Source organism: Arachis ipaensis, chromosome B6, assembly GCF_059453495.1.
Source record: "Arachis ipaensis isolate K30076 ecotype BB chromosome B6, ASM5945349v1, whole genome shotgun sequence".
NCBI lineage: Eukaryota > Viridiplantae > Streptophyta > Magnoliopsida > Fabales > Fabaceae > Arachis > Arachis ipaensis.
In genome coordinates, this window is record NC_142441.1 from 41,934,079 (window position 1) to 41,950,784 (window position 16,706).

A 16,706-nucleotide genomic window follows, 5' to 3' on the forward strand; every position below is an offset into this window, starting at 1 on the left:
ACTAGGAGGGGTTTCAGTGATCTTCTTACTCAGCTGGCCCACTTGTGCCTCCAAATTTCTAATGGAGGACCTTGTTTCATTCATGAAACTCAGAGTGGACTTAGATAGATCAGAGACTAAGTTTGCTAAATTAGAGGTATTTTGTTCAGAGTTCTCTATCTGTTGCTGAGTGGATGATGGAAAAGGCTTGCTATTGCTAAACCTATTTCTTCCACCATTATTAAAGCCTTGTTGAGGCTTTTGTTGATCCTTTCATGAGAAATTTGGGTGATTTCTCCATGAGGGGTTATAGGTATTCCCATAAGGTTCAACCATATAATTTACCTCTGCTATTGCAGGGTTCTCAGGATCATAAGCTTCTTCTTCAAAAGATGCCTCTTGAGTACTGTTGGATGCAGCATCAATTCCATTCAGACTCTGAGAAATCATATTGACTTGCTGAGTCAATATTTTGTTCTGAGCCAATATGGCATTCAGAGTATCAATTTCAGGAACTCCCTTCTTCTGAGGCGTCCCATTACTCACAGGATTCCTCTCAGAAGTGTACATGAACTGGTTATTAGCAACCATGTCAATGAGTTCTTGAACTTCTGCAGGCGTTTTCTTTAGGTGAATGGATCCACCTGTAGAAGTATCCAATGACATCTTAGCTAAGTCAGACAGACCATCGTAGAATATATCCAAGATGGTCCATTCTGAAAGCATGTTAGAAGGACACTTTTTGGTCAGTTGCTTGTATCTCTCCCAAGCTTCATAGAGGGATTCATCTTCTTTCTGTCTGAAGGTTTGAACATCCACTCTAAGCTTACTCAGCTTTTGAGGAGGAAAGAACTTGGCTAAGAAAGCCTTGACCAGCTTATCCCAAGAGTTCAGGCTATCCTTAAGTTAATAGTCCAACCATATTCTAGCTCTGTCTCTCACAGCAAAAGGGAAAAGCATGAGCCTATAGACTTCAGGATCTACTCCATTAGTCTTAACAGTATCACAGATCTGCAAGAATTCAGTTAAGAACTGAAAGGGATCTTCAGATGGAAGTCCATGAAACTTGCAATTTTGTTGCATCAGAGAAAATAATTGAGGTTAAACCTTAAAATTGTTTGCTCCAATGGTAGGGATGGAGATGCTTCTTCCATGTAAATTGGAATTTGGTGCAGTGAAGTCACCAAGCGTCCTCCTTGCATTATTATTATTTTCGGCTGCCATCTCCTCTTCCTTTTCAAAAATTTCTGTAATGTTGTCTCTAGATTGTTGTATTTTAGCTTCTCTTTGTTTCCTCTTCAGAGTCCTTTCAGGTTTAGGGTCTGCTTCAACAAGAATGTTCTTGTCCTTGCTCCTGCTCATATGAAAGAGAAGGGCACAGAAAAATAATAATAGGGATCTTTTTTACCAGAGTATAGAGGTTCCCTTGTATGAGTAGAAGAAAAGAAGGATAAGAATGTAGAAGAGAAGAATTCGAACTCAGAGGAGAATAAGGGGTTCGAATTTTGGGTGAAGAGAAGTGTTAGTAGATGAATAAATAAATAGAAGGAGATGGGAGAGGGAATTTCGAAAATTAAAAATTAAAATTTAAAGTTAGATTTCGAAAATAGTTTTTTTGAAAAAGGTTTGTAATTTTCGAAAATTAGGAATGAAATAAAATTAAAATTAAAAATTGAAAACAATTAATTAATTAAAAAGAATTTTTGAAAAAGAGGGAGGTATTTTCGAAAATTAGAGAGGGGAAGTTAGTTAGGTAGTTTTGAAAGAGATAAGAAACAAACAAAAAGTTAATTAGTTAGTTGAAACAAATTTTGAAAATCAAATTTTTAAAAGATAAGAAAATAAGAAGTTAGAAAAGATATTTGAAAAAGATAAGATAAAAAGATATTTTTGAAAAGATATGATTGAAATTAGTTTTGAAAAAGATTTGATTTTTAAAATCACAATTAATGACTTGATTCACAAGAAATCACAAGATATGATTCTAGAACTTAAAGTTTGAATCTTTCTTAACAAGTAAGTAACAAACTTGAAATTTTTGAATCAAAACATTAATTTTTGATGATATTTTCGAAAATATGATGTAAAATTAAGAAAAAGATTTTTGAAAAATATTTTTAAAATTTTCGAAAATGAAAAAGATTTGATTTTTGAAAAAGATTTTGAAAAAGATAAGATTTTGAAATTGAAAATTTGATTTGACTCATAAGAAACAACTAAATTTTAAAAACTTTTGAAAAAGTCAATCCAAATTTTCGAAATTTTAAGAGAGAAAAAGGGAAAGATATTTTTTTGATTTTTTGAATTTTTAATGATGAAAGAGAAAAACCTGAAAAAGACTCAATGCATGAAAATTTTGGATCAAAACATGTGATGCATGCAAGAACACTATGAATGTCAAGATGAACACCAAGAACACTATGAATGTCAAGATGAACATCAAGAACTTATTTTTGAAAAATTTTCAAGAAAAGAAAACATGCAAGACACCAAACTTAGAAATTTTTCATGTATAGACACTATGAATGCAAGAATGCATATGAAAAACAAGAAAAGACACAAAACAAGAAAATATGAAGATCAAACAAGAAGACTGGCCAAGAACAACTTGAAGATCATGAAGAACACTATGAATGCATGAATTTTCGAAAAGTGCATAGAATTTTTTTTTTTAGAAAAAAATGCACTTGACACCAAGCTTGAAATTGACTCAAGACTCAAACAAGAAACACAAAATATTTTTTATTTTTATGATTTTGTGATTTTTTTTATTTTTCGAAAATTAATGTGAAAAAGAAAATAAAAATTCCAAAATCTTTAAGAAGAATTCCAGGAATCCTTCAATATTAGCCCAAAGCTCCAATCAAAGGGTTGGACATGGCTTAATAGCCAGTCAGCTTTAGGATGGAATTACATGCATTGTGGTGATTAGTTGAAGACTGGTATGCGAAATTGTTACTCTGAGGTTGTACAATTTGTTGTTCGTTCTCTCCCTGGTAATGGCGCCAATAACTGGTGCACAATACCATGGTCCAAACATAACTTCACAACTTCGCACAACTAACCAGCAAGTGCACTGGGTCGTCCAAGTAATAAAACCTTACGTGAGTAAGGGTCGATCCCACGGAGATTGTTGGTATGAAGCAAGATATGGTCACCTTGTAAATCTCAGTTAGGCGGATATCAAATGGTTATAGAGTTTTCGAATAATAATAATGAATAAACAGAAAGTAAAGATAGAAATACTTATGTAATTCATTGGTGAGAATTTCAGACAAGTGTATAGAGATGCTTTCGTTCATTTGAATCTCTGCTTTCCTGCTGTCTTCATCCAATCAGTCTTACTCCTTTCCATGGCAAGCTTTCTGTAAGGGCATCACCGTTGTCAATGGCTACATCCCATCCTCTCTGTGAAAATGGTCCAAATGCTCTGTCACGGCATGGCTAATCATCTGGAGGTTCTCGATCGTACTAGAATAGGATTTACTATCCTTTTGCGTCTGTCACTACGCCCAGCACTCGCGAGTTTAAAGTTCGTCACAGCCATCCCTTCCTAGATCCTACTCGGAATACCACAGACAAGGTTTAGACTTTCCGAATCTCAGGAATGGCCATCCATGGGTTCTAACTTATACCACGAAGATTCTTTTTAAGGAATCCCAGAAATACTCATTCAATCTAAGGTAGAACGGAAGTGGTTGTCAGGCACGTGTTCATGGGGAATGATGATGACTGTCACGATCATCACATTCATGTTGAAGCGCGAATGGATATCTTAGAAGCGGAATAAGTTGAATTGAATAGAAAAACAGTAGTACTTTGCATTAAATCATGAGGAACAGCAGAGCTCCACACCTTAATCTATGGAGTGCAGAAACTCTACCGTTGAAAATACATAAGTGATGAAGGTTCAGGCATGGCCGAATGGCCAGCCCCCAAATATGATCAATATGATCCAAAGATGGTTCAAAAGATCATAAGATCATAGATGTCTAATACAATAGTAAAAAGTCCTATTTATACTAAACTAGTTATTAGGGTTTACAGAAGTAAGTAATTGATGCATAAATCCACTTCCGGGACCCGCTTGGTGTGTGCTTGGGCTGAGCTTGAAGTTTACACGTGGAGAGGTCATTCTTGGAGTTGGACGCCAGTTTGTAACGTGTTTCTGGCGTTCAACTCTGGCTTGTGACGTGTTTCTGGCGTTTAACTCCAGACTGCAGCGTAGAACTGGCGTTCAACGCCCTTTTACGTCATCTAAACTCAGCGAAAGTATAAACTATTATATATCGTTGGAAAGCCCTGGATGTCTACTTTGAAACGCAATTGGAAGCGCACCATTTTAAGTTCTTCAGCTCTAGAAAATCCACTTTGAGTGCAGGGAGGTCAAAATCCAACAGCATCAGCAGTCCTTCTTCAACCTCTGAATCTGATTTTTGCTCAAGTCCCTCAATTTCAGCCAGAAAATACCTGAAATCACAGAAAAACACACAAACTCATAGTAAAGTCCAGAAATGTGAATTTAACATAAAAACTAATAAAAAACATCCCTAAAAGTAACTAGATCCTACTAAAAACATACTAAAAACACTGCCAAAAAGCATATAAATTATCCGCTGATCACAACACCAAACTTAAATTGTTCCTTGTCCCCAAGCAACTGAAAATCAAATAGGATAAAAAGAAGAGAATATACTATAAATTCCAAAATATCAATGAAACATAGCTCCAATCAAATGAGCGGGACTTGTAGCTTTTTGCCTCTTGAATAGTTTTAGCATCTCACTTTATCCATTGAAGTTCAGAATGATTGGTATCTATAGGAACTCAGAGTTCAGATAGTGTTATTGATTCTCCTAGTTCAGTATGTTGATTCTTGAACACAGCTACTTTATGAGTCTTGGCCGTGGCCCTAAGCACTTTGTTTTCCAGTATTACCACCGGATACATAAATGCCACAGACACATAATTGGGTGAACCTTTTCAGATTGTGACTCAGCTTTGCCAAAGTCCCCAATTAGAGGTGTCCAGGGTTCTTAAGCACACTCTTCTTTTGCTTTGGACCTTGACTTTAACCGCTCAGTCTCAAGTTTTCACTTGACACCTTCACGCCACAAATACATGGTTAGGGACAGCTTGGTTTAGCTGCTTAGGCCAGGATTTTATTCCTTTAGGCTCTCTTATCCACTGATGCTCAAAGCCTTTGGATCCTTTTTATTTACCCTTGCCTTTTGGTTTTAAGGGTTATTGGCTTTTTGCTCTTGCCTTTTGGTTTTAAGAGCTTTTGGCTTTTTCTGCTTTTGTATTCACTGCTTTTTCTTGCTTCAAGAATCAATTTTATGATTTTTCAGATTATCAAATAACATGTCTCCTTGTCATCATTCTTTCAAGAGCCAACATATTTAACATTCTTAAACAACAACTTCAAAAGACATATGCACTGTTCAAGCATTCATTCAGAAAACAAAAAATATTGTCACCACATCAATATAATTAAACTAAGTTCAAGGATAAATTCAAAACTCATGTACTTCTTGTTCTTTTGAATTAAAATATTTTTCATTTAAGAGAGGTGATGGATTCATATTCACTACTTTAAGGCATAGACACTTAATACTAATGATCATGTAATAAAGACACAAACATAGATAAACATTTAACATAAGAAAACGAAAAACAGAAAATTTAAGAACAAGGAATGAGTCCACCTTAGTGATGGTGGCGTTTCCTTCTTGAGGAACCAATGATGTCCTTGAGCTCTTCTATGTCTCTTCCTTGTCTTGTTGCTCCTCCCTCATTGCTCTTTGATCTTCTCTAATTTCATGAAGGATGATGGAGTGCTCTTGATGTTTCACCATTAGTTGCTCCTAATAATTGTGTGGGGGAAAATGTATCCCCTGAGGTATCTCAGGGATCTCTTGATTTATAGTCAAATGTTCTACCACTGAGCTATAGACCCTTGAGATGAATCTCTCCATCTCCTATGACTTGGAGGTGGAAGCTTTTGTCTTCCCTTTCCTCTTTCTAGAGGTTTCTTTGGCCTTAGGTGCCATCAATGGTTATGGAAAAAACAAAAAAGCTATGATTTTACCACACCAAACTTAGAATGTTGCTCGCCCTCGAGCAAAAGAAGAAAGAATAGTAGAAGAAAAAGAAGATATGGAGGAGATGGAGGGATATGTGTATTTGGCTATATGGGTGGGCTTGGGTGGGAAAGAAATTTTGAATTTTGAAGGTAGGTGGGATGTATGGATGTGAGTGGTGACTGGAAAACAGAAGGGATGACCATGAATGGAGAGAGAGGGTGATATAGGATTGTGAGGAGGTAAGGTGAGTGGAGGTATGTGGGGATCCTGTGGGGTCCATAGATCCTGAGATGTCAAGGATTTGCAACCCTGCACCAATTAGGCATGTAAAATGCCTTTGCATGCAATTCTGGCGTTTAAACGCCGAATTGGTGCATGTTCTGGGCGTTCAGCGCCCAGATGCAGCATGTTTCTGGCGTTGAACGCCAGTTCTATGCTTGTTTCTGGCGTTCAGTGCCAGCTTTCCTCAGTGTCCATTCCTGGCGTCTGAACGCCAGGATGCTGCTTGTTTTGGGTGTTCAACGCCAGATCCATGCTCTGTTCTGGCGTCGCCAGCCAGATGCTCCTTACTGGCGTTTAAATGCCAGTGAACTCTTCCTCCAGGGTGTGCTGTTTTTAATGCTGTTTTTGATTTTTTTTTTTTAATTTTTTCAGTTGTTTTTGTGACTCCACATGATCATGAACCTATGAAGACATATAACTAATAAAAAATATAATTAAATAAAAATTAGGTTGCCTCCCAACAAGTGCTTCTTTAATGTCAATAGCTTGACAGTGGGCTCTCATGGAGCCTCACAGATGTTCAGAGCATTGTTGAGACTCCCCAACACCAAACTTAGAGTTTGACTGTGGGGGCTCTGGTTGACTCTGCAGTGAGAGAGGCTTACTGTGCCTCTTTTCCATGTTTACAGAAGGATGTCCTTAAGTTTTAAACTCAAGGGAGTCCTCATTCAATTGAAGGACTAGTTCACCTCTGTTAACATCAATCACAGCTCTTGCTGTGGCTAGGAAGGGTCTTCCAAGGATGATGGATTCATCCTCATCCTTCCCAGTATCTAGGATTATGAAATCAGCAGGGATGTAAAGGCCTGCAACCTTTACTAACATGTCCTCTACTTGTCCATAAGCCTGTTTTCTGGAATTGTCTGCCATCTCTAATGAGGTTTTAGCAGCTTGTACCTCAAAGATTCCCAGTTTCTCCATTACAGAAAGTGGCATGAGGTTTATTCCTGATCCAAGGTCACATAGAACCTTCTCAAAGGTTATGGTGCCTATGGTACAAGGTATTAGGAACTTTTCAGGATCCTGTTTCTTTTGAGGCAATCTCAGTTGATCCAATGCATTTAGTTCATTGGTGAACAGGGGACTAGGGGAGGTTCATCTCCCCAAGTCTTATTACCAAATAAATTGGCATTCAGTTTTATGATTGCACCAATGAACTTGGAAACTTGCTCTTCAGTAACATCGTCATTCTCTTCAGAAGAGGAATACTCATCAGAGCTCATGAATGGCATAAGGTGGTTTAATGGAATCTCTATGGTCTCTAGATGAGTCTCAGAGTCCTTTGGTTCCTCAGAGGGAAACTCCTTATTGATCACTGGACGTCCCAGGAGGTCTTCCTCCTTTTGATTCACGTCCTTCTCCTCTCTTGTGAGTTCGGCCATGATGGTCAATTCAATGGCCTTGCACTCTCCTTTTGGATTTTCTTCTGTATTGCTTGGGAGAGCACTAGGAGGAGTTTCAGTGATCTTCTTACTCAGCTGGCCTACTTGTGCCTCCAAATTTCTAATTGAGGAGCTCGTTTCATTCATGAAACTTACAGTGGCCTTGGACAGATCAGAGACTAAGTTTGTTAAATTAGAGGTATTTTGTTCAGAGTTCTCTGTCTGTTGCTGAGTGGATGATGGAAAAGGCTTGCTATTGCTAAACCTATTTCTTCCACCATTATTAAAGCCTTGTTGAGGCTTTTGTTGATCCTTCCATGAGAGATTTGGGTGATTTCTCCATGAGGGATTATAGGTGTTTCCATATGGTTCACCCATATAATTTACCTCTTCTATTGCAGGGTTCTCAAGATCATAAGCCTCTTCTTCAGCAGATGCCTCTTGAGTACTGTTGGATGCAGCTTGCATTCTATTCAGACTCTGAGAAATCATATTGACTTGCTGAGTCAATATTTTATTCTGAGCCAATATGGCATTCAGAGTATCAATTTCAAGAACTCCCTTCCTCATAAGCGTCCCATTATTCACAGGATTCCTTTCAGAAGTGTACATAAACTGGTTATTAGTAACCATGTCATTGAGTTCTTGAGCTTCTGCAGGCATTTTCTTTAGGTGAATGGATCCACCTGCAGAAGTATCCAATGACATCTTAGCTAATTTAGACAGACCATCATAGAATATATCCAGGATGGTCCATTCTGAAAGCATGTCAGAAGGACACTTTTTGGTCAGTTCCTTGTATCTCTCCCAAGCTTCATAGAGGGATTCACCTTCTTTCTGTCTGAAGGTTTGAACATCCACTCTAAGCTTACTTAGCTTTTGGGGAGGAAAGAACTTGGCTAAGAAAGCCTTGACCAGCTTATCCCAAGAGTTCAGGCTATCCTTAGGTTGAGAGTCCAACCATATTCTAGCTTTGTCTCTCACAGCAAAGGGGAAAAGTATGAGCCTGTAGACTTCAGGATCTACTCCATTAGTCTTAACAGTATCACAAATCTGCAAGAATTCAGTTAAGAACTGAAAAGGATCTTCAGATGGAAGTCCATGAAACTTGCAGTTTTGCTGCATCAGAGAAACTAATTGAGGTTTCAGCTCAAAATTGTTTGCTCCAATGGCAGGAATTGAGATGCTTCTTCCATGTAAATTGGAATTAGGTGCAGTGAAGTCACCAAGCATTCTCCTTGCATTATTATTATTTTCGGCTGCCATCTCCTCTTCTTGTTCGAAAATTCCTGTAAGGTTGTCTCTGGATTGTTGTATTTTAGCTTCTCTTAGTTTTCTCTTCAGAGTCCTTTCAGGTTCAGGGTCTGCTTCAACAAGAATGTTCTTGTCCTTGCTCCTGCTCATATGAAAAAGAAGGAACAGAAAAATAATAATAATAGGGATCCTTTTTACCCAGGTATAGAGGTTCCCCTGTGTGAGTAGAAGAAGAAAAGAATGTAATGTAAAGAAGAGAAGAGGAAAAACTCGAACACAGAGAGGGAGGTAGTGTTCGAATTTTTGGATGGGAGAGAAGTGTTAGTGGATGAATAAATAAATAGAAGGAGATGAGAGAGGAGGATTTTCGAAAATTATTTTTGAAAAATGGTTAGTGATTTTCGAAAATTAAAAGAAGAAATAAATTAAAATTAAAAATTCAAACAATTAGTTAATTAAAAAGAATTTTTTGAAAAAGAGGGAGGGATTTTCGAAAATTAGAGAGGGATAGTTAGTTAGGTGGTTTTGAAAGAGATAAGAAACAAACAAAAAGTTAGTTAGTTAGTTGAAACAAATTTGAAAATAAATTTTGAAAAGATAAGAAGATAAGAAGTTAGAGAAGATATTTTAAAATCAAATTTTTGACAATGATATGTTTTAAAAAGATATGATTAAAAAGATATGATTTTTAAAAAGATAAGATAAAAATATATTTTTGAAAAGATATGATTGAAATTAGTTTTGAAAAAGATTTGATTTTTTTAAAATCACAATTAATGACTTGATTCACAAGAAATCACAAGATATGATTCTAGAACTTAAAGTTTGAATCTTTCTTAACAAGTAAGTAACAAACTTGAAATTTTTGAATCAAAATATTAATTGTTGAAGATATTTTCGAAAATTATGAGATAAAATTAAGAAAAAAATTTTTGAAAAATATTTTTAGAAATTTTCGAAAATAAATAAGAAAAATGAAAAAGATATGATTTTTGAAATAGATAAGATTTTTAAATTGAAAATTTGATTTGACTCATAAGAAATAACTAAATTTTAAAAAGTTTTGAAAAAGTCAACTCAAATTTTTGAAAATTTATGAGTGAAAAAGGGAAAGATATTTTTTTGATTTTTGAATTTTTAATGAAGAAAGAGAAAAACATGAAAAAGACTCAACACATGAGAATTTTTAGATCAAAACAATGACTGCATGCAAGAACACTATGAATGTCAAGATGAACACCAAGAACACTTTGAATGTCAAGATGAACACCAAGAACTTATTTTTGAAAAATTTTTTATGCAAAGAAAACATGCAAGACACCAAACTTAGAAATCTTTAGTGCTTAGACACTAAGAATTCAAGAATGCATATGAAAAACACCATACAACACAAAACAATATAATATGAAGATCAAACAAGAAGACTGGCCAAGAACAACTTGAAGATCATGAAGAACACTATGAATTCATGAATTTTCGAAAAATGCAAAGAATTTTTAGAAAAAATACAATTGACACCAAACTTGAAATTGACTCAAGACTCAAACAAGAAACACAAAATATTTTTTATTTTTATGATTTTATGATTTTTTTGGATTTTTCGAAATTTAATGTGAAAAAGAGAAATAAGGATTTCAAAATTTTTAATATGAATTCCAGGAATCTTTCAATATTAGCCCAAAGCTCCAATCTGAGGGTTAGGCATGGCTTAATAGCCAGCCAGCTTTAGGACATACATCAGGCATGCAACAGCTGATATTCCAATTAACTTGCCTCTATGCTGATGGTTGGAAGCCCCTATCCAAAAGAATTAGACCTGGCTTTACAGCCAGCCAGGCTTCAACATGCTTCATGAAACACTAGAATTCATTCTTAAAAATTTAGAATAATTTTCGAAAACAGATGAGAAATTTTTGAAATTTTTTTTTTTGAAAATAAAACAAAAAGAAAATTACCTAATCTGAGCAACAAGATGAACCGTCAGTTGTCCAAACTCGAACAATCCCCGGCAACGGCGCCAAAAATTTGGTATGCGAAATTGTTACTCTGAGGTTGTACAATTTGTTGTTCGTTCTCTCCCTGGTAATGGCGCCAATAACTGGTGCACAATACCATGGTCCAAACATAACTTCACAACTTCGCACAACTAACCAGCAAGTGCACTGGGTCGTCCAAGTAATAAAACCTTACGTGAGTAAGGGTCGATCCCACAGAGATTGTTGGTATGAAGCAAGCTATGGTCACCTTGTAAATCTCAGTCAGGCGGATATCAAATGGTTATAGAGTTTTCGAATAATAATAATGAATAAACAGAAAGTAAAGATAGAAATACTTATGTAATTCATTGGTGAGAATTTCAGACAAGCATATAGAGATGCTTTCGTTCCTCTGAATCTCTGCTTTCCTGTTGTCTTCATCCAATCAGTATTACTCCTTTCCATGGCAAGCTTTTTGTAAGGGCATTACCGTTGTCGATGGCTACATCCCATCCTCTCTGTGAAAATGGTCCAAATGCTCTGTCATGGCATGGCTAATCATCTGGAGGTTCTCGATCGTATTGGAGTAGGATTTACTATCCTTTTGCGTCTGTCACTACGCCCAGCACTCGCGAGTTTGAAGTTCGTCACAGCCATCCCTTCCCAGATCCTACTCGGAATACCACAGACAAGGTTTAGACTTTCCGGATCTCAGGAATGGCCATCCATGGGTTCTAACTTATACCACAAAGATTCTGATTAAGGAATCCAAGAGATACTCATTCAATCTAAGGTAGAACGGAAGTGGTTGTCAGGCACGTGTTCATGGGGAATGATGATGACTGTCACGATCATCACATTCATGTTAAAGCGCGAATGGATATCTTAGAAGTGGAATAAGTTGAATTGAATAGAAAAACAGTAGTACTTTGCATTAAATCATGAGTAACAGCAGAGCTCCACACCTTAATCTATGGAGTGCAGAAACTCTACCGTTGAAAATACATAAGTGATGAAGGTTTAGGCATGGCCGAATGGCCAGCCCCCAAACGTGATCAATATGATCCAAAGATGGTTCAAAAGATCATAAGATCATAGATGTCTAATACAATAGCAAAAAGTCCTATTTATACTAAACTAGTTACTAGGGTTTACAAAAGTAAGTACTTGATGCATAAATCCACTTTCGGGGCCCACTTGGTGTGTGCTTGGGCTGAGCTTGAAGTTTACACATGGAGAGGTCATTCTTGGAGTTGAACGCCAGTTTGTAACGTGTTTCTGGCGTTCAACTCTGGCTTGTGACGTGTTTTTGGCGTTTAACTCCAGACTTCAGCGTAGAACTGGCGTTCAACGCCCTTTTGCGTCATCTAAACTCGGCCAAAGTATGAACTATTATATATTTCTGGAAAGCCCTGGATGTCTACTTTCCAAGGCAATTGGAAGCACGCCATTTTGAGTTCTGTAGCTCCAGAAAATCCACTTTGAGTGCAGGGAGGTCAGAATCCAACAGCATCAGCAGTCCTTCTTCTACCTCTGAATCTGATTTTTGCTCAAGTCCCTCAATTTCTACCAGAAAATACCTGAAATCACAGAAAAACACAAAAACTCATAGTAAAGTCCAGAAATGTGAATTTAACATAAAAACTAATAAAAACATACCTAAAAGTAACTAGATCCTACTAAAAACATACTAAAAACAATGCCAAAAAGCGTATAAATTATCCGCTCATCAAAGACCAATCCCAAAGCAGTTTGAATATGGCTTTACAGCCATATAGGATTCAACATGTTACCATGAAACTCTTGAATTCATTCTTGAAAGTTTTGAAGCCATAGAATAATTTAAAAAAAATTTTTTTTTCGAAAATAATTTTTTTGAAAAATGAAAATAAAGAAAAATTTTTGAAAGAATTTTGAAAACTTTTTTGAAAAGAAAAAAAAAGATAGTTACCTAATCTGAGCAACAAGATGAACCGTCAGTTGTCCAAACTCGAACAATCCCCGGAAACGGCGCCAAAAATTTGGTATGCGAAATTGTTACTCTGAGGTTGTAAAATTTGTTGTTCGTTTTCTCCCTGGCAATGGCGCAAATAACTGGTGCACAATACCATGGTCCAAACATAACTTCACAACTTCGCACAACTAACCAGCAAGTGCACTGGGTCGTCCAAGTAATAAAACCTTACATGAGTAAGGGTCGATCCCACGGAGATTGTTGGTATGAAGCAAGCTATGGTCATCTTGTATATCTCAGTCAGGCGGATATCAAATGGTTATGGAGTTTTCGAATAATAATAATAAATAAATAGAAAATAAAGATAGAAATACTTATGTAATTCATTGGTGAGAATTTCAGATAAGCGTATAGAGATGCTTTCGTTCCTCTGAATCTCTGCTTTTCCGCTGTCTTCATCCAATCAGTCTTACTCCTCTCCATGGCAAGCTTTCTGTAAGGGCATCACCGTTGTCAATGGCTACATCCCATCCTCTCTTGTGAAAAAGGTCCAAATGCTCTGTCACGACATGGCTAATCATCTGGAGGTTCTCGGTCATACTGGAATAGGATTCACCCTCCTTTTGCGTCTGTCACTACGCCCAGCACTCGTGAATTTGAAGTTCGTCACAGCCATCCCTTCCCAGATCCTACTCGGAATACCACAGACAAGGTTTAGACTTTCCGGATCTCAAGAATGGCCATCCATGGGTTCTAACTTATACCATGAAGATACTAATAACTCGAACTCGGTCCCCTGTATTAGATATCTAAGAGATATTCATTCTAGCTTGTTTGCATGTAGAACAAAAGTGTTTGTCAGGCACGCGTTCATGAGTGAGAATGATGATGAGCGTCACATAATCATCACATTCATCATGTTCTTGGGAACGAATGGGAGATAAGCCTCAATGTAGTCCCTGAAGTTGCACTCGAGCCTCAAAGTAGTCCCTGAACTTAAAAGTTCCTCAGAGTCATCCCCGAACTTGCACTCCGGGACTCAAAGTGGTCCTTCCGGCCATTTCAGCACTCGTGGCGCAACCGGAAAGCTTAGCTGGCAGCGTGGTTGACACCTGGGACTCACAGAAACGACGTCGTTTTGGCTGTGGCGCCAAAATGACATGAAACGACGTCGTTTCACGCTCACTACGTCCCTCCCTCAACGTTTCCATAACGTTTTGTCTCCCTCCTCTCTACACACAAAACAAACACAACACAGAGTGTGGTTTCTTCTTCTCCCTCCGTCAATCTCCAATGACGCATGTGCTCCTCCATTAACCGGACCGATTTCAGTGGAAGACGTTGGCTCTGGAGCATCGTTGCTTTCCTCTCCTTCATACACAAAGTTGGGCAGCCTTGTTTCTCTGAAAGAGGTAAGCCAAAAATGAAAAAAAAATGTGGTTCCTCTGTTTTTTGATGTTGTTATTCATCTAATATTCACAAAGTTCAAGCTTTTTTTTCGATTGTAATTGGTGGGTATGAACGCCTCTGTTCTTTTCTCTGTGTTAGGGTTTGATCATTATTGGCTTTCGTAGTGGTTTGGCCAAGCAAAATTGTAGAGTAGGAGTGTTTCTTGTGTTTTGATGATATAAAAACGTGTTCTATATGTGTTAGGGTTTACTGTTCTTAGTGGAGGAGTTTCCAAACTGTTAATGTGTTTGAGGAGAATGACTCTGATCAATGTATTTGTTTAACAGAGTTTGCATGATCACAGTAGAAGTAAAGATTTTTAGGGAGTTGAATTTTTTTGTAACTCTGATAATGGATTCTGAACTTGACTGATTAGTGAGAGTGATGATGAAAATTGTAGAAGAGAAAATTCATGAATGGTTTTAAACGATGATAAGCCATTATCTGAAGTTTAGCTGAAATGTGCTTCTGTTCTTTATGTGCTTCATTTAACTATTTTTCTCTTAGAATACACAATTATGATACTGGTTAGCTTTTTTTTTGCCAAAAAGTTTCCAATGACTACACTTTTTCGAATCGAAAAAAAAGGTCCTAATGTATATTATTACTATTCTTGAATGTCTTGAAGGCGTGAGGAAGCATTGCCTATATTCAAGAGGAGACTCTTAGGTGCCTTGCTGGAGTTTTCTGCTCAAGAATTGTAGGTTCAGGTACATTAGTTTTTGTCAATGATCTTCTTTTCAAATATTTTATTTATGGCATGTAGGCACAATTGTATCCTTTTGTCTTCTGATTCTATTTTCCTCATCAATCATTTTGGTTTCGAATGTCCATGCTTATCCAAAAATAAATAGCTTCACTCATAGTTAAGCACACCTAGTTAGTGTTTGAAAATGGTTCTTGTGATACAAATATAGTCAGCACTTATATAATATCAGCTCCATTATCAAATATCTCTAGAGTTCTATTAAAAATGTCAAAAATACTCTGCTAAATTGATAATAAGCTATGAGTCAGCCTCATATGATCGCATGACTTAAAGCTAGCACCTCCATTAGGAAAGAACATGGTGAAAGCATGAGAGTCAATTTTAACTATGTAAAACTAAGTAAACATTTATCAATAACACTAGAATCTGTGGCGATTGGCACTTTCAATACTTATAATTTTCACCTTACAATTTTCAGTCTGATTTTTTAAACCAAAAAATTTATTCCATAATAATTACAAATTATGTCAATAATAGTAGTCGATTGTCTTTAATGACCAAGGTTAACTTTTTGAACTTTGATGTAGCAGGGTTTGAATTGCCTTGTTAATTTATATCAATTCTACACTTGTACCTATTTGGTTTAGAATTTTGCAACCTCCATATCAGGTTGGGCATTGCATCATTCCTAAGTCATCCTTCTTATTGTGGTTTTTTAGCTAAAAATGGTGAGTTTAAGTATATAGTTACAACATAGAAACCACTAAAAATATGCAAAAGTAATCATAAAATTAGTGTATGAATTTTTCTTTTCAATTTCCATTTCTGGAAGCATGCCACTTTATACACCAATATATGCAAAAGTAATCATAAAATTAGTGTATGCCGCTTTATAATAGTATACATTATTCTGTTCTATGAGTAGTGTTAGGAGTGGTTGGTTTATCTTGTGTGTGTGTGCTCTTTTGTGTGTCATAGTTGTTGTGGTTTAAAGTGTAATTATTGTGATTTGATAAAATCATGTGATTCATAGTTGGTGTGTGCTCTTTTTTGGTTTTTGGTTGAGTTTGTACAGACTATCTAAAAAAAATTAATTTTGTAAATATTGACTGCTAAGTCTTTGGAATATTTTTCTGAAATTCCACGGGTTTGTTCAGATAGATTCTACAAGTAATTTCTTATCAAAATAATTATTCTACTTTGGCAACTGCCTAGGTTTTGGCAACCATTTTCTTAATAAAGTAATGCTACAATTGTGCATCCATTCTAATGGTTATGGCATCTAAAATATTATTTTGCTGCCCCCGTTATTTTTGGTTTTGGGTTTATATATTTTTTCAGTGTAGTTAGCCAAGCGTGAGCCTAAATGACAAGGCTAACTGAACTGAGATTTGAAAAACTTTTTTCTTTTTATATATATTTTTAATACATCTTGTTTAAGGCATATCTATTAGTATTTTAAATTTAAACATTAAAATATAAATTGTAAATTTTATGTCTTTTAGAAATAAAAAACATGAAAAGCAAAACATAATAATAGGTGTTGGAACAAAGACAAAAAATGTATTATTCATTATCCATTCATTATCCATTCTTTGGGTGTGATCAATTAATTTTTTTTTTAAATATTGGCAG

General features: G+C 36.3%; 2 non-coding genes across 2 annotated transcripts; both read left to right on the top strand.

Annotated features, from left to right (window-relative positions):
• The first annotated feature begins 699 nt into the window (after window positions 1-699).
• Window positions 700-807, top strand: LOC148555298 (small nucleolar RNA R71). Its single transcript, XR_015887187.1, has one exon. It is a non-coding gene; the product is annotated as a small nucleolar RNA R71 (small nucleolar RNA).
• A 7,684-nt stretch (window positions 808-8,491) lies between these two features.
• LOC148555299 (small nucleolar RNA R71) lies at window positions 8,492-8,599 on the top strand. The gene has a single exon (XR_015886548.1). It is a non-coding gene; the product is annotated as a small nucleolar RNA R71 (small nucleolar RNA).
• Window positions 8,600-16,706: the final 8,107 nt, after the last annotated feature.